Source organism: Crassostrea angulata, unplaced genomic scaffold (assembly GCF_025612915.1).
Source record: "Crassostrea angulata isolate pt1a10 unplaced genomic scaffold, ASM2561291v2 HiC_scaffold_279, whole genome shotgun sequence".
In the NCBI taxonomy this organism is placed as follows: Eukaryota; Metazoa; Mollusca; class Bivalvia; order Ostreida; family Ostreidae; genus Magallana; species Magallana angulata.
In genome coordinates, this window is record NW_026441832.1 from 23,649 (window position 1) to 49,004 (window position 25,356).

At 33.6% G+C, this 25,356-nt stretch overlaps 1 long non-coding RNA gene across 1 annotated transcript; it reads left to right on the top strand.

Annotated features, from left to right (window-relative positions):
- Positions 1-9,193: 9,193 nt before the first annotated feature.
- Positions 9,194-24,106, top strand: LOC128170017 (uncharacterized). Its single transcript, XR_008241648.1, has 3 exons — positions 9,194-9,291; positions 20,753-20,888; positions 23,755-24,106. It is a non-coding gene; the product is annotated as an uncharacterized LOC128170017 (long non-coding RNA).
- Positions 24,107-25,356: the final 1,250 nt, after the last annotated feature.

Consider the following 25,356-nt stretch of genomic DNA (forward strand, 5'->3'; position numbering starts at 1 on the left):
GGTTTTTGTTTAAATCATTCAGATTCTTCATTTATAACTGATATAAGTCAAATGATCAAGATGATGTTTTACAATCAGCAACCATATTAAAATATCACCCAAATTTATTTATCTGATTTATATACCAAATTGTAATCAAACTCTATAGCTGGCAAGTCTCTACAGTAAACCTCGAGACACCTATTCAACCTATCAAATACATGTATACTAGCGGAAAAAAGAAATTGTGCATTATTTAATATATGAAAAAACATTTAAAAATTACAATGAACACATTTTTTTTGTAATACTGTTAATACATGTATTCGTAACAACATCTCATAACATATTAATGTCAACGTCGAATAACGTCAATTTCAGCACACTCGAAAGTCACTGTTATTTGAAATTGAATTAACAAAATTAATAACGCGTGTGACCACCATTTGCGTTCACGCATGCTTGACAGCGACGCCTTATTGATGCCACTAAAGTGTTCAGAAATGCTTGAGGGATGATGTTCCAGATGTTGGTTAAAGCCTGGCCTAAATCAGCCAATGTCTCTGACTGTTAAACGGCGTAAACGTCTTTCCATTTCATCCCAAACGTGCTCGATCGGCGACTAATCGGGGGAAACAGCTGGACAAGGCAAGACATCGACATTCTGTTGAACAAACAAGTCCCTGACCACACGTGCAACGTGGGGCCTTGCGTTGTCTTGCTACAGAGTGGTGTGATTTTGATGTTTCTGTATGAAGGGTGTCACATGAAGCTGAATAATTTCACCTCGATAGCGTACGCCGTTGAGATTTGTAGAGGGGTCCTTCCACGTGCTGACATTCCAACCCACACCATAACGCTACCTCCACCAAATTGTCGACATTGCACAACAAATGCGTCCTGGTAACGCTCCCCAACGCGACGATACATCCTACAGCGGCCGTCACTGCTATCCAAATGAAATCTGGATTCATCAGTGAACAGAATTTTGGCCCAGTCTTGTATTCTGAATCGCAGATGTCGTGTGTACCACGCTAGTCTCGCGATACGATGACGTTGAAGCAGTCCTGGCGCACCGCTGGACGTCTTGGTCTAATGTTTTGCTCGCGCAGACGATTACGCACAGTTCTTGGACTAATTAGTCGATTTCTCGGCCCTGAAATGCTACGGGCAGTCAAACTTGCTGTCTGGAAAACGATTTATCACATGCACCAGTCTAATGTGTTTGTCCTGTTGAAGTGACGTCACACGAGGTCGCCCAGGACGCGGTCGATCATGAGTGTTGCCAGATTGTTGAAAACGTCTCCATAATTACTATAGGGTGTTCCGATGAACTCCAAAGTGTCTTGCTACAGTATTTTGTGCCATTCCAGCTTTCAGCATCCCAATAGCACGATTACGTTGGTTTTCTTTGAGTCGTAGCATGACATAAGGTAGATTCTGTTGAAACTAAAGTGATGTCCTTAACAAAAGAAGTTTAAACAAATCCTTTGCAGTTCTTATTCCAAACAATATTGGCCCGTAAAACTCGTGCGTACAAATTCTTCAATAGACAACTGGTGCTCACTAACCATGAAAAAGTCCGTGCACCCGGATGGTTACCATCCAATATTGTCAAAACCTTAATTATTATCGATTGTTTGAAATTTATAAATACAAACAATAGATATCGAAAAATTGGAAGATGAAAGCCACACTTTGTGTTTATTTTTTCTTTCTTCAAAAAATGATTCAGAGGATTTGACTACCCTAGACGTATTTTATTATATGAACACATTTTGGAAAATATCTTACACATTGCCTATTACCATGCACCATCTATGTGCTCATGTGTAGATTGGAGTTTTAAGGGAAAATGTCCAACATGATGGAATATTTTCCGTTTGTTGTTCTGAATCCTCATTCCATTCCTACAGATTACAAATGTGGCCAGGATGACACTTTGCATTCATCTCCCATTATATATTATCAAAATTTATTCTTCCCAATCAATTACACATTGCTATCAAAGATTTACAGTTGGCAAGAGTCTTCAATAATCCGCAAGCAATATTTGCTATTAAACCTTTAGATATTATCAATAAAAACTAATCCAAATAAGATGAAACTGAGAAATCAACATTAAAAATGTCCTATTTTAACCTATCAAAATAAGTGTTAATGATCAGTTTTCTATATTTTGTCATTTAAATTATATCAGAAAAATCCTATTTTTGAATTCATTCGGTTTACAATAAGTAGTTTACTGGCCATCAGTCACCCTAAATATTGTTTCATTCAATGAATACATGTACATTATGGAAAATATTTCATTTACTGCCTATTTCCATGTACTATCTATGTGCTCATGTGCAGATTGGAGTTTTAAGAAAAAACTGTAAGTCTTGTCTGTTTGATTTATTTATCTTCAGTTCTCTCTACAACTCTTTCAGATTTTTCATTTTTAACAAGCACAATTCCAGCGCATTGGGAAAGTGACCAAGATGACACTTTACTTTCATCAATCATTACCAATCATAAAAATGTATTCCTCCTAATCATATATAAGACATTGCTATCAATACTACATAGCTGGAATGTTTCTTCATCAAACTTTAAGCAAACTGCTTGCGGGAAGTTTTAAATTTCATCATTACAAAATAATTAAAATTAGATGAAAGATGAAGTCAGAAATCAGCAAAAAAGATGCCATGTTTTAGTCATTCAAATTTGAGTGATAGTGATTAACACCTCATGTATTGTCAAATAAACGACATCGAAAAATACAATTATGTACGCACAACATTTTAACAATGAATGGTTCAAAAGCGATTGTCCATCCTAGATGTGTTCATGAACACATCTTTAAAAATTATCTCATATACTGCTTATTTCAATGCACTATCCGCGTGTGTTAATGCATGTACAGATGGAAGTTTGTTGGAAAACCCTGAGTTTAAACTGTTAGGAGATTTTCGATTTTATGATTAGATCTTTCAGATCCTTCATTTTTTACAAGTACCATTCCTCTGCATTTGAAAAATGATAAAGATGACATTTTACACCCAGCAGTCATTTATACACCATCAAATGTAATTCCTTTGAATCGTATTGCACCTTGAGATTACACTATATAGCTGGCAGGTCTCTTCTTTAAACTCTCAGGGGACTGTTTCTATTCTATCATGGGATTTTATCAATACAAACTCATCCGCATAAAGTTCAAAAATCAAAATGAATGATGTCACGTTTTCAAGAGGTTCGCTCCTCTCTTTTTGGGTAACTATTTTATGTCACCTCTAATCTAAAATTTTTGCATCATATAATGATTCTATTTGTATATTTATATACAACAATGCCAAAAAAACCATATTTGATAAACATTTTAAAAGAAAATTGTATATTTACAGAGTGTAGATGGGGATTATATATTGTGGCGGAAGAAAATGAACAATTTTCCTAATTCAATAGTTTTAGAGTTCTGTTACTTCAGCCTCCTAATTTTCAGAGCAGACTAAACTTTTAAATAATTTGTGTCTTACGATACACTTATGTTGTTCTGAAAAACATTTCTGAACAATATTTTTATCGATACATTTTGGCATATTTCGCTTATATTTCATAGAAGTGAAGAAAAATTTAACTCGTATTTTTGCCTAAAATAAGCTTATTTCATGTAATATCTTTTTTATCTTTTTTAGATGTTACCCCTACTTTTACTTAATTTATAGACATTAGACATTAAATGCATGACTGTTTGTATGCAAAGTTTTCGAAAAATGTCATTACCTTTCTATTTTTTTTTATTTGCGTTATGATTTGATTACTCCAAAGTATTATAACAATCTTTACATTTGCTGCTGTACTTACATTTAAAGGCATCAGTAAAGCAAGGTGTTTTTTTTTTAAACTCTGACTTGGATATTACTTTTATAGTCACTACATGTGTTCAACATCATAATGTATTGAAATCATAACTAAATGTTAGTTCAAATTATAAATATTTGTTTGATTTCTTCAATGAATCAATTTTTGGCAAATTTTAGCAATAATTTCAGGATAGTTATCATTTCTGTTTTGGGCCCCATATTTCCGAAAGATGGCATGTGAAATAGGTCACAAATAAAATAAATGAACATGCTAGATCATCATGCTTATATCCAAATGGTTTTCGGATAATTGACATTACTAGCTTTTGAGGTACTGACCTCCCTAACACTGTAAAATAAGTGTAAATGATCAATATCTCATGTTCTGTCACTAAAAAGGCATAAGAAAATCCCATGTTGTTTTCATTGCTTTTCCATTAAGGGGTTCAATGGCCATTGACTACCCTAAATGTGTTCATTAACATAAGCACATCTTGAAAAATATCTCTCACACTGCCTATTACCATGTACTATCCATTTGTTTATGTGCAGATTGGAGTTTTGAGGGAAAATGTCCGAGTCCAGCGTAATTTGAACATTTTCAGTTTGCAGCATGACGATTCAAATCTTTCTAACTTTTCATTTTTAACAAGCACCATTTCTTTACATTTCGAAAGCGATCAAAATGATACTTTACATTCAGCAACCATTACACATCATTAAAATTCATTCCTTCGAATCATAACACATTGCAATCAAAACTATATAGCTGGCATGCCTCTTCATTAAACATCAAGCAAACCGTTTCTATCAAATCAAAGGACTGTCTGATTACAAACAATAAAAATGTCCTGTTTGCACTTATCAAAATAAATGTTAATGATCATTATGTCATGTTTTGTCATATAAATGGCATAAGCAAATTCCATTTTGTGTTACAATAAGTGGTTTAGAGGCCACAGGCCACTCTAGATGTATTTTATTCTATGAACACATTATGGAAATATCTCATTATTGCCTATTTCCATGAACTGTATAGCTGTATATAGTATTCACGCATTATATCACACAGTTAAATGCGTATAACCCGCACATAGATTTCATTGTATTGATGCATCATTTTGCATATGGTTGCTTGTAATATGAACCTGAACATTCTAGATTTTCTGTTATCTGTTCATTATCTGTTGTAGTCATGCTATTATTGTTTTTAATGTATATACCCCGTAAGGGCCTTTTATTGGTGAATAAATAAACATGTATATGAAATATCTATATGCTCATGTGCAGATCGGAGTTTGGAGGAAAGTCCAAACAGTTACATCATTTTCATTTTTCTCTACAACTCTTTCGAATTTTTCATTTCTAACAAGCACCATGCGCATTTCAGTGCATTGGGAACTTGACCAAAATGACATCTTACATTCATCAATCATTACACATCATCAAAATTTATTCCACCAAATAATATAACACCATGCGATTAACACTACATAGCTGGACTTTTTACTTATTAAATCTCAAGCGAACTCTTAGAATTACAATTCATTACAAACTCATCTAAATAATATGTAATGTAGAAATCAACAATAAAAAATGTCCTGTTTTAACCTATTAATTTGAGTGTTGATGATCATAATCTCTTGCTTTGTTAAAAAGTGACAATTATAGAAGTTCTCATTTTGTGTTCATTTTTTAACAATGACTGGTTCCTTGGTCATTGACTTCCCTAGATCCCCTAGATGAGTTCATTCCAAGGACACATCTTCGAATTTATCTTACACTTTATGCATTTTGCTCATGTGCAGATTGGAATGTTTGGAGGAAAACACTCAAAGTCGAATCTTTTTTATTATCTTCAGTTTTCTCTACAACTCTTTCAGATTTTTCATTTCGATCAAGATCATCTCCTCTGCATTAGGAAAGTGATCAAGATGATACTTTACATTCATCGATCATTACACATCATCAAAATTTATTCCTCCAAATCATATACATACTATACAGCTGGCAGGTCTGTTGATCAAACCTCAAGCAAACTGTTTCTATCAAATCTTAGGATTTTAACATTACAAACTCATCCAAATAAAATGATATTCAGAAATCAACACTAAAAATATCCTGTTTTAATCCATCAAAATAAATGCTAATGATCAATATGTCATGTTTTTTCATATAAATGGCATAAGAAAAGCCTATTTTGTGTTCGTTTTGTTTTACAATAAGTGGTTCACAGGCCATCGTCCACCCTATATGTGTTTTATTCTATCTACATCTATACACATCTAGGAAAATATCTCATACACTGCCTATTTCCATGTAATATTTGCTCATATGCAGATTGGAGTTAGGAGGAAAAATGTGTCAATCAAAATTGTTACATCATTTTCATTTTTCTCTAATAGTCTCTCAAACTCTTTAATTTCTTTCAAGCACCATTCCTCTGGAATTCAGAAATCAACAATAAAAATGTCCTGTTTTAACCTATTGAACTATTGTTAATGATTAATATCTCATTTTTTATCATAAGAGGGTCTTATAAAATCACATTTTTGGTGTATTTTTTACAATGACTGATTCTTTGACTACCCTAGATGTGTTCTTTCCATGAATTATACTGTTTCTATGAGATCACAGGATTTATCAACACAATATCATCAAAATAAGATGAAATTCAGAAGTCAACAAAAAACAGTGTCATGTTTTATCACATAAAATTGGGAGTTATAAAGATCAATATCTAGATTAAATTCACAGCCTATATCCATCCAATAACTGTGTGGTCATGTGTAGATGGGAGTTTGGAAGGAAAATTGCTAAGTCCATTCTGTTTTTAGCATTTTGATTTGTTTAATGTACAAAATTTCAGGCACTTTTTTTTTTTTTACTGAAAAGCACCATTCCTCTTCATTGGATCATAATTTGAAATTATATAAGCTATTAAAATACTGAATTCTGTGTGATTTTACATTCTTTGTTATATTTCAGAAAACACTAGTTTTTAGCAGAATCTCTTGTAATTGAGAGAGAGAGAGAAAGAAAGAGAGAGAGAGAAAGAGAGAGAGAGAGAGGGAGAATACATGCATGATATGCACTTAGAATCATAATAAACATAATAAAAGTTGATGAGAGTGACTGGGGATATAATTAATATTAAGATATTGATCCTCTGGATTAGTTTCCATCTTTATTTTTTAGTTTCTTGTTCTAATGATGTATTAATTCAAGATAACATATGACCATTAGCTGTTACAAATTGCAGATTAATCATTTATATCTACTCATTCTGTGTGCATGTACATATATCTTCTTTCTTTGAAAGTGGTTTTTTTTAAATATTCAATAAAACTTTTTTTCAACTTCTATTTGTTGTAACATGAAAATCCTTTATCCTGTGTTCGGAGGAAAAAGGGGGGGGGGGTGCATGAACTCTCTATCGCTAGCCTAGTTGGTGAGTTAAAATCCACACTGGAATGTTGTACCAAAACTGAGTCAGATAAGAAATATGAAACCTTGCTGAAACACACATGTGGCAATTATCAAGTCAGAGACAGAGAAAAAGGGGAAAAAAGGGGCCCAAGAGAGGATTGATGACGTGAAAATCACATGGAATTAAAAAAAAAAGAAAAAAAAGAAATCGATTTAGACAGAACAAAAAATAAATAAATGTATAAATGTGCAAATTTCTATAATTGTTTTGTACACATGGATCAGACATAAAGTAGAGAGAGAGAGAGAGAGAGAGAGAGAGAGAGAGAGAGAGAGAGAGAGAGAGAGAGAGAGATCATCAAGAGAGAGAGCTGAGTAATATGAAGAGGGATTGATTGAAGACAAAAAATCAGAAAAGGATGTTAGAGGGAGGCAGAAAGAGAGAGGCAGAAAGAGAGAGGGAGAGAGAGAGAGAAAGAGAGAGAGAGACAGACAGACAGACAGACAGACAGACAAACAAGAGAAATAGACAAAAATCAAGCTAATGCAAAGATAAGATGGGAAGAAAAATAGAAAGGAAAAGAAAAATTAATGCATTCAAGGAGAGATATACACAGAGAGACTGAGAGAGAGAGAGAGAGAGAGAGAGAGAGAGAGAGAGAGAGAGAGAGAGAGAGAGAGAGAATCATATGGAGAGGGATTAATTGAAGTCAATAAATCAGAAAAGAAATTGCTAGAGGGAGGCAAAAAGAGAGAGAGAGAGAGAGAGAGAGAGAGAGAGAGAGAGAGAGACAGAGAGAGACAGAGAGAGAGACAGAAAGACACAAAAGAAAAATAGACAAGAATCAAGCCAATGCAAAGATGAGATAAGGAGAAAAATAGAAAGGACAAGAAAAATTAAGGCATTCAAGGAGAGATATACACAAACAGAGAGAGAGAGAGAGAGAGAGAGAGAGAGAGAGAGAGAGAGAGAGAGAGAGAGAGAGAGAGAGATAAAGATAGAGAGAGAGAGATAGAGAGAGAGATGCCGCTTGTGATAGAAATACATATAGATAACAGAAACTGTGGAATCTTATCAAACTTTCCAGTCTGCGTTTATCAAAAACTTTGTTATATTTTGTAACAGAATCGTATGCTATAAAAAAATTAATGATATAATAATGAAAGAAAAATATTGGTTACATGTAGTAGTCAAATGACAGAAATTCGGGATGGGGTCAATTTCTTTGGAAAGTAATAAATTTAAAAAAATCAACAAATACTGGTTGTTGTAATTCTAATTGTTGTAATGTAATTGTAAATTTAATGCAATATAAATGTAATTTAATTCTTGTAATGTTGTTGTTGTTAGAGGTTGTTACCATTGACATTACATGTACTGTCAGTGTGATTTATATGATTTTTAAAAGTAATTAAATTACAATAACTTTGCAAAAGAAAATAATTTAAAAATTACATTGGAGAAAAAAGTCATCACCACAGTCCCCTAACCTACATCCATCCGATCTGAGAAAATTGTGTGCAACACCTGCACTAAAGCGAATTTTTTTTGTATTTTTTTATTAATAAAACCATGCACATCCTAAAAAAACAAACAAAAAATTACCCCCCCCCCCCCCAAAAAAAAAAAAACCACACACCCCACTCACACAAATCTAAGCCAAATATGAAACACATAACGTTATTAAATGTATCAATATATCTTTATATTTGAGAGAGAGAGAGAGAGAGAGAGAGAGAGAGAGAGAGAGAGAGGTCCCAAATATAGAGAGAAATTTAATGTTTGGATAATTTTAAAAGCTTTCTAAAATGTTCTAAAATTTCTAAAAAAAAAAGGAATATTCTGTATCACGCGTACCAGCAAATAAAGACTTTCGACACATCATAAAATTATTTGTAATTAGATCGGGTTTGTAAACCGGAAGTCAACAAGAAATCCGTGATGGCCATGATGGCGGGGAAGCTGAACAATGTTGTCATCGAATATAGAACTATTATATTGAATCGAAAAATGATCTAAGCTGTGGCCTTAAAGGTAATAAGTATTTCATATGCACTACCATCCACGCTATTATTTATTTTGGCTAGGTTTGCTTCATAAGGTTTTATTTCTCGACCGAATTTTGCATCATAGGTCTTCAAGTTGATTTTATGACGCCACCGCGCCGGTTCACATGCAGTGTGATACATATTCGGGGAAAATACTGCTAAATTGGGGAAAAAAATGATTCTGTTTTTATTTGAAAATTGGGCCGAATTTCAGCTCCTGAGAAGGTACTGATAAATCCCTGGGTTAACTGTTAAATGCAGTTTATCCTTACATTGTATTTCCTATAATTTGACTGTTTGATCATATATGGATTTTCACATCTTTAAATGAGACTCAAGTTCATCTACTTTACAGTTTATTTACACAATTATAATATGTATAATATTATATGCAGTTATCCTATCTAATGATCACTTTTCATTCATCAAGAAATCATCATTTTTAAATAAATTGGTAAGTCTGGGAGATTGGATACACATGTACAATTGATCCCAAGAGCTCAGGATTTTCCTGGATGAACTCGGTAGATTACGGAGATTGAAATAAATTTTCATACTGTCAACCTATTTTTGATTCAACATAATAAACACTAAAGAATAAACAATTAATGCTTAAAGTAAAGCAAGATTTTTTTCTTAATTTTAAAACAAAATATTTTAACTTTTTTCCGTTACACGGATTATGACGTTTTTAGCAGCTTTACATATTGTTGTGTGAAATTATCCATTTTCCCTGGGCACTGTTGCGATAAGGTGAAAAAACTCCCCATAATTTATAGAGTAAAGTTTGCAGTGCCTTAGTCATGCATTTCGTCAAAAAATAGGTAGTTTTGATAATCACTGATTTGGTACATTTTTTGACTTTACATATTAACTTGATGTTTGGGTATTCTGGTAATTGTATTTAAATTTTGCATATCTAATTTCATTTTACATATTGAATGTTTTGGACCCAACATTTGTAGTGTTAAATCTACGATTTGAAAAGGGCATGTTAAATAATGGTATAAAGGGCACTTTTCTCCGCGGTTAATATTATAAAACCTTGAAAGGGGCACCTTTTTCTACGGTAATATTATAAATCATTAATCCTTGAAACAAGCGTATTATAAGGAAAATTTTGCATCGTAATCAAGTGTTACCTCGAGATCTGTAATGAAACAAGATAATTGAACAATAAATGATTTGCTTTTGCATTCACAAAAGTCTTATTCAATATTTTATTTTCTGAATCAATCTTTTTTTTTCTTTCTTAAATTGATTTACATTCATTTATATCCCTTAGAACAGTCATGGCATTGGTCTGACTAGTTTTAAAGTATAATGCATTAAAAATTCTATATATAGTCTGTCCCAAGTTATTGCTTCCATCACTTTTTGATGATTTTTAAAAAAAAAATACATATACATGTGAAAGAAATTCCATTGAAATAAATGAAAGGGAATATATCCAAGATATCTTCATTGAACAATTATCCCTTTTCACTCATAAAATTTCACAGGAACGAAAACAATTGTTTACATCTTTTCTCCATTCGGAATACACTCGGAATATATCGCACAATTTTTTAACATTGTCATCCGAGCTTATTAATGGCTGATGCAATGCAAAATCTCGTTAGACTTTCAATTTTTGGATGTGTATTGAAACCTGAAGCGTTAGAGGGGGCGTTTCAAAACAGATATTCTGGACTTTTTTCATATTAGTGGATAAACATAGTTTGAGCACAAAGGTATTTACTATTATTGAAATATCAAGCAAAAAGTGGTTGAAGCAAAATCTCGGGGACAGAGTATAGATAACCTTACGATGTCTCAATGATTATAAGCTAGCTTGTACAATTAGCCTACTAATTTCAAGGAGATAGTTCAGTTGTTATTTATCAAATTATTGTACCAGTAATTAGGTGTCAAATCGCCCATTAAGGGCAGCTGTGTATACCCCCTCAGCTTGGGCCTCTCTAGTTTACCTGTATCGTCTATTGTCTCAGGTCACCCGTGCGTGAAGTCCAGCGAGTGTTGGTTTAACTTTGCAATCAAAACAGAGGCTAGGGCAATGGTGGTTTTGAATTAAATTTACTTTCAATAAAAAGGGCATCACTTTTATTTACTATTAAAAGGGCATGGCGCTGATAAAATGGGGCATGGCGCCGCGCCACGCTAGTTCGCTTTAGATTTAACACTAATTTGTATACATAACGCCATATTTACCAACAACTTCTTTTAATGAGTACAATGCATAAGGATTTCCGAGTTAAATTGCTTGTACACGTTTATTGTATTTCGCGTGTTTCTGATAGGAGTTGCTGCAACCTAAATTCCTTTTTGTAAGTGAGGCCCCTTGAGGGGTTATTTGACATATTTACAGGGGTTCAACATTTTTTTTATGATGGTCAAGTCTAGGACTTAAAGAGTAAATTTTAGGCGAGTCTGAGGAAGAAATTCCCAAGTCCACATTGTCATGATTGATAGATAAAATTATATCAACCTAAACATCGCTAAAACTGATGTGATAATTTATTTTAATTTGTTGCAATGAATAAAAACTATACGTTTAAAATAATGTTTTATTTTATACATTTTATATCATTGTATTTAAGCCAAGGCCTATCGTCACGCCAGTTGCTTTTGGAATTCGTGAATTCTCTTCTTTTCATAAGTTTTGTCTGAGGAATTATTATTTTTATCACACCTCAAGTCACCCCCGGCTTCATGTTCCTCACAGGGTCTTTCATTTGTCATTCCTTTGCGTATAGTACTGCTTGTAAATCCAAAATTCAACAAACTTACTGCCGTTTGTCATAGGGGAGAAACATGAGTAAATGTGTAAAAGCAGGTCATACCGCAACAGAAAATAAAATGAGGATTGTATTTTCGAAATGTTTGTAATGCTTATGTGTTCATTAAGGCAAAAAAATAACACATTTTTATTAACTTCATGATGGAATTTGATTTATTTTTAATTTAAATTTATAATTACGAACTTTTTTTTTAATTTAAAAAAAGATAAGCAAGACACAATGCCAAGTCCCTGGACTTCGGCGATTCTAAATGCCGAGTCCTGATCTGGAATTTGTTAGTCCGGGACGTTGGGCTTGAGGAATTTTGAACCCCTGATTTTTGTCTGTTCATTTTAAAATGAACCAAAATTGGTAAACCGGCCATTAATAATTTATGAAGAAAGTAATGATGTGTTCCATTTAGAGAGTTCCTTTTACCTCGTATACCATGATGACTGTGCAGTCGGGCAAAGATCTTGTAGTTTTCAGCATGTGTCAATTATACTGTCAATCAAAAATCCACACGTAGCACAAATGAATGATGTAAGATTATTCCAGTTTGTACGACCCTTAAAATACTAGAAGCTCATAGTTACATTATTTAGGTATGTGAAAGGGATTTTTATGTATTTCAACTGTTACTATCAATGTTATTTCTTATTTCCTAACGATTCAATGGGTAAATCTGAAGTTATTCACACATGTGTTTTCAGCTGTACTGTCTCTTCAAAAGATGATAATGTATATAATTTTCTAAAAGTTTAACCCTTAGGCTGCTGCAATAATTTTCGCCAAGATGGCCGCCACTGCTGAATTAATTAATCACAATTAATGGTAATTGACCATCGAGTTTTAAAATAATATATCTCAGCAACTATTTATGCTACAGTTACCAAACTTATATTTAAGTGCAAGAGAAAATGTTAAAGATTTCAATGCAATGCTCATCTTCCTCATTTAACTTGTATTTATCAATCTAGGTACGTTCAAATGTGAAAATCAATTAAAATCAATGCATTTTATTGTTCCATTCTTCAATTGTCATATTTTAGAACCCAAATGACTGTATAAGTTCCTTAGTATATCAATAAGTCATACATTGTGGGATTCATTTTTATTCATATCATTTTTGAACATCAGGTAAACAATTGATAGGTCAAAATAACTGAAAAATAAAGAAATACATCAAACAGTTTATCAATGTTTTTTAATGTTGGTCTTATTCACATTCTCGGACTGCACACGTATCTCGGTAAAGATGTTGATCAATTAAACAAGAATTTCCATAAACATATCATTAAGAAATAATTTAGAAACGATAAAGGTTCGTAATCCTCCATTTTAGCGTTTAATTTTTCCTCTCTGGTGAATGGGATATTCCATGGTGGTGGACCAACACGCGACCAGCCTACCTCGAGATCGGCATCAAATTCTCGGTCATTTCTTGGCACAAAGTCCATTTCTCGGAAGTTTACCGCTCTATAGCATTTATTTTAAACTCTGGAAAACTCTAGAAACCTTCCGAAAACATCAATTGACCAATCAAATTTCATTCCTAACAACAGCCATCGTGTTTTGTTCAAAGCGAGGCTTGGGGAAACCTTAGATAACTCGCTCTCGGAAAAACGACAATAGTTGCGCGTAGCAGTGGGGGACCTGAAATTTCGGCTCGACAATAGTCGCGCGTAGCAGCCTAAGGTTCGGAATGAATTCTGATGAAACATTTCACATGATTCTTGCACGCTTTGCTCATAATGCTTTACACGCCTGATGTGACCCTGAATTCATGACTCACTGTAATGGTAAAATATTTTTTCTTGCAAACATTTTGCTGAATGAAAAAACTCAACATTTTAGATCTTTAATTCTAAAATTACAAGTCCTCGATCGTAAAGGAAGAGAAAACAGCAAAATTATCAGGTAACGGTCCGTCCGTCTGTCCAACTTCAGTTTTCACACTTTTTTTCTTTATACGTTTGCGGAATAATATGAAATTTGCTGAACAGCTTCAAAATGTCAAACTACAGATCAAGTTTACACTTTTGTAGCATTTAGTTGACATTTTTTCAAGAACATTAATTTTTTATATTCCAATTTTAAATGTTCGGGTTCATTATCAGATTCGGTGTGTATTGAATAAACGAGGAAAGTATGTAGTCAGTAATAATTTCGTGCATTACTTGGACCATTCCTTGAATTGTTTTTAACAAACAAATAAGTTCTGTAAAATATTGTCAAGCATTGTGTTGTAAATTAAATCGACAGGGTTTTTAGCTCACCTGAGCTGAAAGCTCAAGTGAGCTATTCTGATCACATTTTGTCTGTCGTCCGTCTGTCTATCTGTCTGTCTGTCCGTAAACTTTTCACATTTTCAACATCTTCTCAAGAACTACTGTGCCAGTTTCAACCAAACTTGGCACAAATCATCCTTAGGCAAAGGGAATTCAAAGTTGTGAAAATTAAGGACCACACCCGTTTTCAAGGGGAGATAATTAGAAATTAATGAAAAATTTTGAGAATTTTTCAAAAATCTTTTTCTCAAATACCAGAAAGCCAGGAAAGCTGAAACTTGTGTGGAAGCATCCTCAGGTAGTATAGATTCAAAGTTGTGAAAATCATGACCCCCGGGGGTAGGGTGGGGCCACAATGGGGGGGGGGGGGTCGAAGTTTTACATAGGAATATATATAGTAAATCTTTAAAAATCTTCTTCTCAGAAACTAATCAGCCAGGAAAGCTGAAACTTGTTTGGAAGCATCCTCAGGTAGTGTAAATTCAAAGTTGTGAAAATCATGACCCTGGGGGTAGGGTGGGGCCACAATGGGGGGGTCAAAGTTTTACATAGGAATATATAGAGTAAATCTTTAAAAATCTTCTTCTCAGAAACTAATCAGCCAGGAAAGCTGAAACTTGTTTGGAAGCATCCTCAGGTAGTGTAAATTCAAAGTTGTGAAAATCATGACCCTGGGGGTAGGGTGGGGCCACAATGGGGGGTCGAAGTTTTACATAGGAATATATATAGTAAATCTTTAAAAATCTTCTTCTCAGAACCTAATCAGCCAGGAAAGCTGAAACTTGTGTGGAAGTATCCTCAGGTAGTGTAGATTCAAAGTTGTGAAAATCATGACCCTGGGGGTAGGGTGGGGCCACAATGGGGGGTCGAAGTTTTACATAAGAATATATAGAGTAAATCTTTAAAAATCTTCTTCTCAGAAACTAATCAGCCAGGAAAGCTGAAACTTGTTTGGAAGCATCCTCAGGTAGTGTAGATTCAAAGTTGTGAAAATCATGATCGCTTGGGTAGGATGAGGCCACATTGGGGGGGGGGGGGTGTTAAAGTTTTACATAGGAATATATATAGTAAATCTTTAAAAATCTTCTTCTCAGAAACTAATCAGCCAGATGATTCTTTATAATTGTTAAGACTTTGGCTCCAGGACAATTCTTCGGCCTCACAAGAAGGTTCAGAGTTTGATGTAGCTTTATATCCCATATATAAACAATTGTTAAGATCTTTTTGAGAACTGCAATACTCAACATGTGATATGACTATAAAATCATCCTGTTAGAAAAGGGACTAATGATTATAAACATAAGAATATCCAGGGGGAAAAATGGATTTTAGTTACCGTATATACTCGCCTATAAGTATGGTTCGCCTATAAGTCGGTTGCCTTTTTCCAGCTTTAATTTAAAGATTTTGCTGTTGACTCCCTTATAAGTCGGGTTACTTTTTCAGGACAATTGATGTACAAATACTCTCAATAAAATACCACATTTTATCATACATGTTTTGAGTTCTAAAAAAAATTGTCCTTTTTTCACCCCATAATTGCTTCTTGACTATTTCTATCATGGGTCTTTGATGTTAATAACTTTTGATTTAAATGCCATTATTTTTTATAACACTAATTACAAGTTGGTAATAGCTTCAAAAGGTATTTAAATAGATTGAAAATTTGATGATAGTGATTTATTTCCTTACTGACTGATTAGGTTGGTAATTAGCCCCTTAAACTGGGGTGTTGGCTTGTGTTGTTTTAGATGACATGACCCCTATATCTATTATCACCTTAGGTGTGAAAAACAGACTGCTTGAATTTTCTTTTTAAGTTCACTGCATTTATCTGTTTATTATTTAAAAAGAAATATAACTTACTTCTCTCTTGTAAAAATGTGTTTACTATGTCTCACCTATAAGTCGGACCCCCACTTTTCACTCAATTTTCTACTCCCAAAAAATCCGACTTATAGGCGAGTATATACGGTATACAGGATCTACATGTATTATTGTACATTGTCCAGATTGTTTGTATTATGATTCCATTAAGCTGATTTTATCATACCTATTGTTCCTCAGGTGAGCGATGTGGCCCATGGGCCTCTTGTTTGTATTATTACAATCGGGTATGTTATCGGGTTGGTCTGTTGAATCGGGGTACAGAAGTTGGTTAGAAATGATATTCTGCATAACAGTGCATTGTTTTTCACAAATTTCTACAAACCGATTATTGCTTATGCAATACTCTCAGAATGCTTGTTTATTTGGGTTTCAACCGTGAGTCAAGGTGTTTAAGTAAATGGGTTGGAAGAATTAATTTGGAATGGAAACAATCATAAACTGTTAAACTATTAAATGAATATAAGTAACTGTTCAAAATGTGCCATATGCAGATTATCTCATGAGTTGTAACTTGTATCACAAAAAGCTTGCTGCAAAATGACAGAAAAATTCGGATTGACATGCTGTGAAATCCAGTCGAGTAGATTTTTTTCAGCATATGTCTTCACTAATTAACTTACAATAATTGTCCCAGTTTTGAAAATCTTTGAAACAGTAGATGTTTTTCAGCATATGTCCTCGCATATTAACTTATAATAATTGTGTATTGAAAATCTTTGAAACATCATCACCAGCTCCGCAAAAAAACCAGTCATGTTAATTTTTAAATTGGCATCTCGATCTGCATCTGAATTTTACAATCTTAGGTTGAGTAGCATGTTTGAGCATATTTTTTTCTCTTAAGCAGAACACTCGACTTATCGTCTTGATCGACTTGTCTAAGGCTTGAGGTCAGAAAATAGTATTAAAAATCTTGGTTTTAATCATCTTGAGCTGGCTGTGTTATTGAAAATTACGTTGTTGAATTCAATGTTCATCTTTAATCATTATCATTTTCACTCATCTGTTAACACTAGAATACATATTAATAACAGTTATTAAACAATGGTGCATTGTCTTTAATCAATTAAAAGTTTTACCGTTCCGTTTTTATAAACACATTGTCACATGATTCCATATATCACTATAGTGGGAAGATAATATTGCACAGTAAAATTGAAACCAAACTTGAATGGAAAAAAATATTGCAGTAGGTCCGGGGAATGTTTTAAAGTTTTAGTATTTTATTAGTAAAGAGTTCTTAGTGGAAAGTATAAATAAGAAATATTTTATGGTCGAAATCAATCTTGAAATACGTTATCGGCAATTATCAACTCTATTGTTTATACGGTAGGCTGATCCCGGTTGTGCTAATAATCTTGCTAAGGCTGACATCTATACGGCAATTTCACTCCCTGTGTATATAAAGAGTACAGTTATAAGAGTGATTATAGTTCATTGATTAATTATTGTCCAATTCTTTGATTATTGTTACCGTAAGGTCTCGTGTATAATACGCACTCGTGTATAATACGCACCCCCAAAGTTGACCAAAAAATGGCGAAAAAACAGCAGGTCCTATGTATAACACGCACAAAAAGAATGGCGAAATCAACGGCCGCTATTTCCCTCAAAACTATCGATGTTTCTTGATAATTTCATAACCCATGCGCAATTTCTTTAATTTTGTGATCGGAGCATAGCACAGACGATGAAAATTGACGGCCGCCATTTTCCCAAATAACCATCAATGTTTAATGATAATTTTATAACCCAAGCGTAATTACTGTAATTTCGTGATTGGAACATGACCCAAGCGATATTAGAGTCAAAGTTCTTACAATTCTACTTAAAAAGGACGGCATGATTTACATGGGCGGTATTAAATATTATTTGCCACTTCTTAAAGAATTTCATAAAGTTGAAGATCATCATACGTAGAGAAGGATGGCAACCGAGCTTAGTGCTTAATTAAAAGTAATAATGTTTGCAGATATAAACCAAAACAACATCAAACGAAATGGTTTAATTGATTTATTATAGTCAAACCATTTGATTATTGTTTAAATAAACATTGTGAAGAAACGTATGTATGTCGTATATATCGTCATTTTCAAGTCGTACAAATGATCGATCTATTTCTAACAGTGTCTATGTAAAACTATAGCATGTAACTGCATTACTGGATACAAAGTAAACAAGTTTCATCAAATCATAGTAATTGCTAAGCTTTCTGCACTTGAGTACCCCCTTTGAAGTCCGACACAAGACAGGTGCATGCCTCTGACACCGGAAATTGTTAAACAAACATTGACCACGCGCCGAGTCAACAGGTGGCTGGTTACGTAATGGCGAATACACTGGCGATGGTCAGAGTGGGTGATGATTTTAATACATGGGAATAAAATATTTCTGTCAAAGTAAGTTTAGTTTTGCACATGATGGCACGTGATATCGGGAATTGTTTACAATGCAAGCGACTTTGTATATGTTGCCGGTATTTGAAAATATGATGCATAAGTATAAAGTAAAATTGTTTAAATGTTAATCATTAATAATAATTGGTATCAATATCGGGGACATCATGGCATCATACACTGATAATGTTACTGCAGTTTTATACGCCATTTTGAAGTGATAAGATCGACGTGTCATCTGAATTGACTTATTGTAGGATTTTGTTAAAATTTTGGCTAAAAATGAGCAATTTGACTAGTCGTCTGCATCGACGATTCGTCGTGAAAATACGGTAATCACCATCCAGTCCAAAATTGAGCATGTTTGTGCCGTAAAAGTTTTGTGTATGTTTGAAAATAAACTAATGCACCCTTGTGAGAGAAGTGGGCCATTGATTAATAGAAGTGGATAAAAATGCAATTTGTTATTTTTACACCCCCTGCAAACAAGGTTTCAGGGGTATATAGGAAGCACCTTGTCCGTCCGTCTGTCTCTGCAAAATTCGAGTCCGGTCCATATCTTTCTTATGGAGAAACATTGGAAATTCTTACTTCACACAAAGATTGCTTATGACCTAAGGGTGTGTCATGACCTTGATCCAAGGTCATTTGGGCAAGGGCAAGGTCACTGGCAGAAAAAGTGCAAAATTCGTGTTCGGTCCATATCTTTCTAATGGTGAAACATTGGAAGTTCTTACTTGACACAAAGATTGCTTCTGACATAAGGGTGTGTCATGACCGTGACCTAAGGTCCTTCAGGCAAGGTCAAGGTCACTGGCAGAAAAAGTGCAAAATTCGTGTTCGGTCCATTTCTTTCTTATGGACAAATATTGGAAGTTCTTAATTCACATAAAGATTGCTTATAACCTGAGGGTGTATCATGACCTGGACCAAAGGTCAATTGAGAGAGTTCAAAGTCATTGTTTAAAAAATGCTTAATTTTTGTCTGTGTCATGTCTTATATTAATGGAAATAATTAGAAGTTAAAATACTTGTCTCAGGCCACATAAAATTATTTTTAAGATTCTCATCCCCGTGTCTCTGAAACTGGCCTTCCTCATATTTTTTTATTTGGAAAAAAAAAAAGTGTGTGGAAAAAACATTTCGAACAAAAATCGGGCTCAGTATACCAATAATTCAAAATGTTTATATTAAATGGCTGCTTGACATGTGGATTTTCGTTGATTCCGGTCATGTTTGTTAACAAAAGGATGCAAATGTCCTCATGCATTAACGGTTAACTTGAAATAAAATGGAATTTAAAGAATAGAAATTGGTTTCTGTACTCATATTAGCATTAGCAGTTTAAAAAATAGAGTACTTGTTATTTATAGACAATGGACGGTGAAATAGATTCATCCAATATTTTCTATAATAGAAAAAATACATGAATTATGATTTGTTCTTAGTGGGGGGTATCAATTGTGAGCTTGCTCACATTACCTCTAGTTATTGTCAGTATCAGTTGTAAATTCTTTGAAAAAGGCTACAACAAAATAAATACTTTCTCAACTTAAATTAATCCACAAAAATGATTGAATTTATCGATGAACCATTATGCTGAAAAATGAAATGAAGAACCTGTTCAAACTTTGTTTTTGACAATTGTTAACACCATAAAAAACAAGAAGCGATTATTGTGAGAACTCTTAGTCAATTATTGCAGTGATATAGTTTTTGTAGTCCTGATACTTATGTAAATGACAGCATTGTGTCTTCACTCAACACATCAGTCCATCAGTCGCAGCGTGTACACACCTCTGCTAGAATTGCGATAAAAAGGCAAGAGATGATTAACTTGATAGAATAAAATGGAAAAACTTGTAATTAAAATTGATTTAACTATTAACCTGATAGGATTTACCCATGATAGAATAATATACATGCACGATATGTCATTGATGAACTTTATACACAGCAGGAACATGAGAAGCACATTTTGAAAATTAATGTTGGAGATACTGTAACACATAGTCAATTTATATTTTTGTGTGAGACTTTAAGAGAAACATGTAACTTTTATTTAGACTGCAATTTTTTTCTTGTTTCAGGAGTAGTCTCCTTTGATAAAGATCAACAGTGACAAATAAACAATGCTGTCTTGTCATCAACGGTGAAATTTGAGACTTTTATACCCATATATCTACCAATCACCTCTGTCCACTTTGTTTTGTACATCTGAGACAGGTAAGAAAATCAAGGTCATTGTTTGAAATCAATTTAATAATAATTTAACTCCCTTGTATATGAAATTGTTACATTTTACATGGGTGGGTGTGCACATTTGGAAAGTAGGTATAGAAAAATAGGTGAGATTTGTGATGTGATAGCAATTATAGTCTGCTCTCAATTCAAGGTGTTACCTGGAATTTTAGCTGTGTTTTATCAGAGCAATAACCATGTTAATGATTTTATAATTTGTTGTTGGTGTACTCTCTTTTTACAACTTGGTTGTAAAATGCTTGTTTATAACTAGTTGTTTGGTATCCGCAGAAAGGGATTATATAAGGGGACAGATCTTTGTCACAAATATTTCAATTTTTAAAGGAGCGACTTTGACAGTAGTTTTAATGACATCACTGCTTAAGTATATTGTGGGTCACTTTTTGGTATTTCAAATCAGTAGCTAAACTGGCAAAACACAGTCCGACAAAAATATTTTAAATGTTAATTAATATACCCCAAACTGTGGACAGTTAAAAATGCCTGAATTAGGTCTACATTTGATATGTTTTGTGAATAATCTTTACAGTTCTCCGCAGGCGCCCTATAGTGATTAGTCTGTCTGTCAATCCCTCCATCCGTCTGTGTGTCTGTGATCACTTATCCGGGGCATATCTTCATTCCCCTTGGCCCAATCTGGCTCATACTCCACCCACAAAATGTCTTTGGGAAAAGGTGTGCAGTGACTTTGAACTGTGTTTCTAAGTCAAAGGTAAATAACAAAGCAGAAGTATATACAAAATCATTGTCCGGATCATATCTTCTCTCCCCATGGTCTAATCTGGCTCATACCTCACCCACAGAGTGCCCTTGGATAAAGAGTATAATGACCTTGAAACATGTTTCTAGGTCTAAGGCTAAGGTCATGGCTAAATTATATATAAAATCCCTGTCCAGGGCATATCCTCTATCTCCGTGGTCCAATCTGACTCATACTTCACCCATAGAGTTTCTATGGCTAGAGGGTGTGCAGTGATCTTGAATGAAGTTTGAAGGTCAAGGGTCAAGGTCATATCAGACCACTCAAAACATTTTTTAGGTCACCAAAGTCACACAGGTGACCTATTGCAATTGGTCTTCATCCGTCGTCATGCGTCTGTGCATTGTGTGTTGTGCGGTAACAATTTTACATTTTTAACTTCCTCATGAAAACTACAAGGCCAATTGCTACCATTTTTGATGTGAAGTTTCTCTATGGTAAGAGGAATCAAAATTGTGAAATTCATGGATCTACCACCCCCAGGGCGTCACAGGCGGGGCAACATATGCAAAAAAAGCCAAATTTTCATTAATCTTCTTCTCTACTCCCACACATGTGAGAAAAAAACTGCATGCATCGTTATGATGTCCACAAACTCCTCTACCTAAATTGTGAAATTCATTGCCTTGGGTCATGGGTTCAGGTTGTGGGGGCATATAGTGTTAATGCACATACAATGTAAAGTTTAAAAATCTTCATCTCTACAGACACAGAACACGGAATAAAAACTACCGACCATAAAACCTGCTACTACACCTCTAAAACAAACTGTACCGTTCCATGCAAGAAACGAACCATACCGTTCACAAAACAAACCGTACCGTGCAAAAAACGTGCAAGATAATTTATGCAAGACCCGCCTCCAGACAGACAAAAAAGCATACCGTACCGTGCAATAAGCGTGCAACTTCCATATATGGCTCATTGACCTAATGTTTTTCGATAAATACAGATGGAGATTATTGCTGACCAGTTAAGTTCAATATTTTGTTAGATTTTTTAATATGGGATTAAATAACACATACTAAGATTTAAAACTGTTATTCACATTAAAACAGTTACGAAATATATTAATTTAATTTCCTTTCTAAGACCGTTATTATTTTTTTGGTTTTCGACAACACTTGCATTGCCGATTTCCTTAACATTGTAAACTTTTAATGTTCAGACAATTCGTGGTTATACTATTTTGATTATTTTTATGAAATGTTTGAAACACTGGGTACACGCACATACTGGACCTTACCTTCTCAGGAGAGAGAGAGAGAGAGAGAGAGAGAGAGAGAGAGAGAGAGATTAAAAAAAAGGTGTATGTTTAGAAATAAGTACATTATGGCTAAACAAAAGGTTGAAATATTATAATATATAATTTTATATCCTTTTCAAATTGAAAAAAAAGATTGCTGACTTAAGTTACTCGGACACAGAAAATTATCGGTGCTTTCAACGTTAATGTTTTCACAGACGTGATGTTGTAACTGACAATCCGATTAAAATGTCGGGAGCTTGCCTTAACGTCTTATTTTCTGTTATCGGAAAAAACCCTTTTGATAGAACACCTTTTGATTTGTTAATTAATCTACAACTAAACTTTAAACCGATTAAAAATGAGAAAAGAAAACATTTAATATAATGTTTTCAAATATATGTGGATGTGCTGTACATGTAGTAAATGACAACCACATATTTCCGGTGACTCGAGTGATTTGTACTTCAGCTATTTATGTAGCAATAAATAACCAAAAAATCACTCTTATATGATAAATTATAGATAAATACATGTACAAAATTTTGATAAATTAAATGCAAGCATTGAACAAAAAAAAGTACACGCAATCCATAAAATAACTTTCAACTTTATTTCCCGCATAGCTGGTAATGTCGTCGTGATTTCACATGAACAAAAATCACACGTGCGATACATGTTTAAGTGTACAGAAGCTGATCAGAAACACAACAGCGTCTTTCATCTTGGGTTCTATACACAACAGGTGTTATTGTCTTATTTTGTTTTTTGGCAATTATTGTACTTTACAACTAAATCTGTATATTTGGATGCTTTATTAACAGGTGTACACGAGATGCCAGTATTCACTCCTTTCCACGGACACCTGTTAGGTAACTCATCACAATCTATCGTATGTAGAGTCTGAATATATCTTCTACTTTGTTAGTTTCATCGCTTTTCTTAATCTCTAAAAATCAAAAGAACTGTCTGTAGATATGTACACAAACAACTACACGTAAGACTAACGGCGCATGGATCCGTAGAACAATTCAGCGACTCTATACATGCGGGATTTTCACAATTATTAAATTGCGATAAAAATATCATTTACCGGGTACGTTAATGTACCAAAAAAAAAGAATAATTACATTGTAAATAGTTGAATGGAATTTTGCAAGTGGATGTAAGCACAAAAACAGCTCTTTGGAGATTTATTTTCAATCTAATATGTGTGATGTAAAAAAAACTACAGACCCTGAAACGTACTACTACACCACACGCTCGCTGCACGCTCGCTACCCGCTCGCTAAACGGTTCACACGAAACGCTGAACGGTTTACACGAAACGCTGCACGCTTTGCCCGAAACGCTAAACGATTTACACGAAACGCTGAACGGTTTACACGAAACGATTCTCGCACGAAACGATTTGCTCGCTTTCCACACGCTTTGGACACGCTTTTATCCTGATCGATTCGGGTCCTCTCGGATTTTTACCCTGACTCTGTTAGTAAGAATTAATTTTAAGAAAACACGAAATAATAGAAATACTGATATTAGAAACATATATGTACAGAAGTATTGAATTTATTAATTAAATTAATTTGGTACTTATATTTAAAGCAAAAAAAATTTTATTCACAGAATTATTATTATTACAAAAATATTACTTCTATAAATATATTTATTGCTCAAAAGAAATATCCATGATTCTTATTAGTGTCGTAAATAATAAAAATTCCAGAGAAAAAAGTTACCGTAACACAATATGCAATACCAAAAATAAAATCCGTATGATTACAAACTGAAATCGGTTTTTCAGTATTCGGCGGGATTTGTTTTTTCTTCTCACGTTAATATTTTTATTGGTTTCAGAGAACACGATGTAAAAATACTAACTGTAAATAAACCTGTAATTATTTACATTGATAATTTTGAAAGTTATGTAAAATGAAATTAGTCACATAAGTTAGAAAATGCTATAAAACAACCGATTATTTTTTTTTATGTCGAATCATTCGCGTAAATAAATGTTCCGTACATAATATCACAGAAAAAAATCAATGGATTAAACAATAAAGAAAGTTGTCATTACTATTTCGCATTACGGAAAGAACAAAAAATAAAAAATGATTTAGATTTTTGTCTCAATATTCGTATACATAACCGGCGCCCCGCATAAAGGCGTACAATATATCTATCATAATTTATTTGAATTAAGTACCATGCATATAGATTCCCATTATAATTAATTGCATGTGTACATTTTAGGAAAATTTCAGTGTGTTAATTACTTGTAGTTTTCCGTTATCAGTGTTTAAATAATTAGAATAATAACTTGTAGAACTATTTTTAATCGGGATTCAGAAGAATTTACTTCCCGCATTTCATAGAAATGAACAGTATATTTTCTTTCTATGTTTACATTTAATTTTGTTCAAATT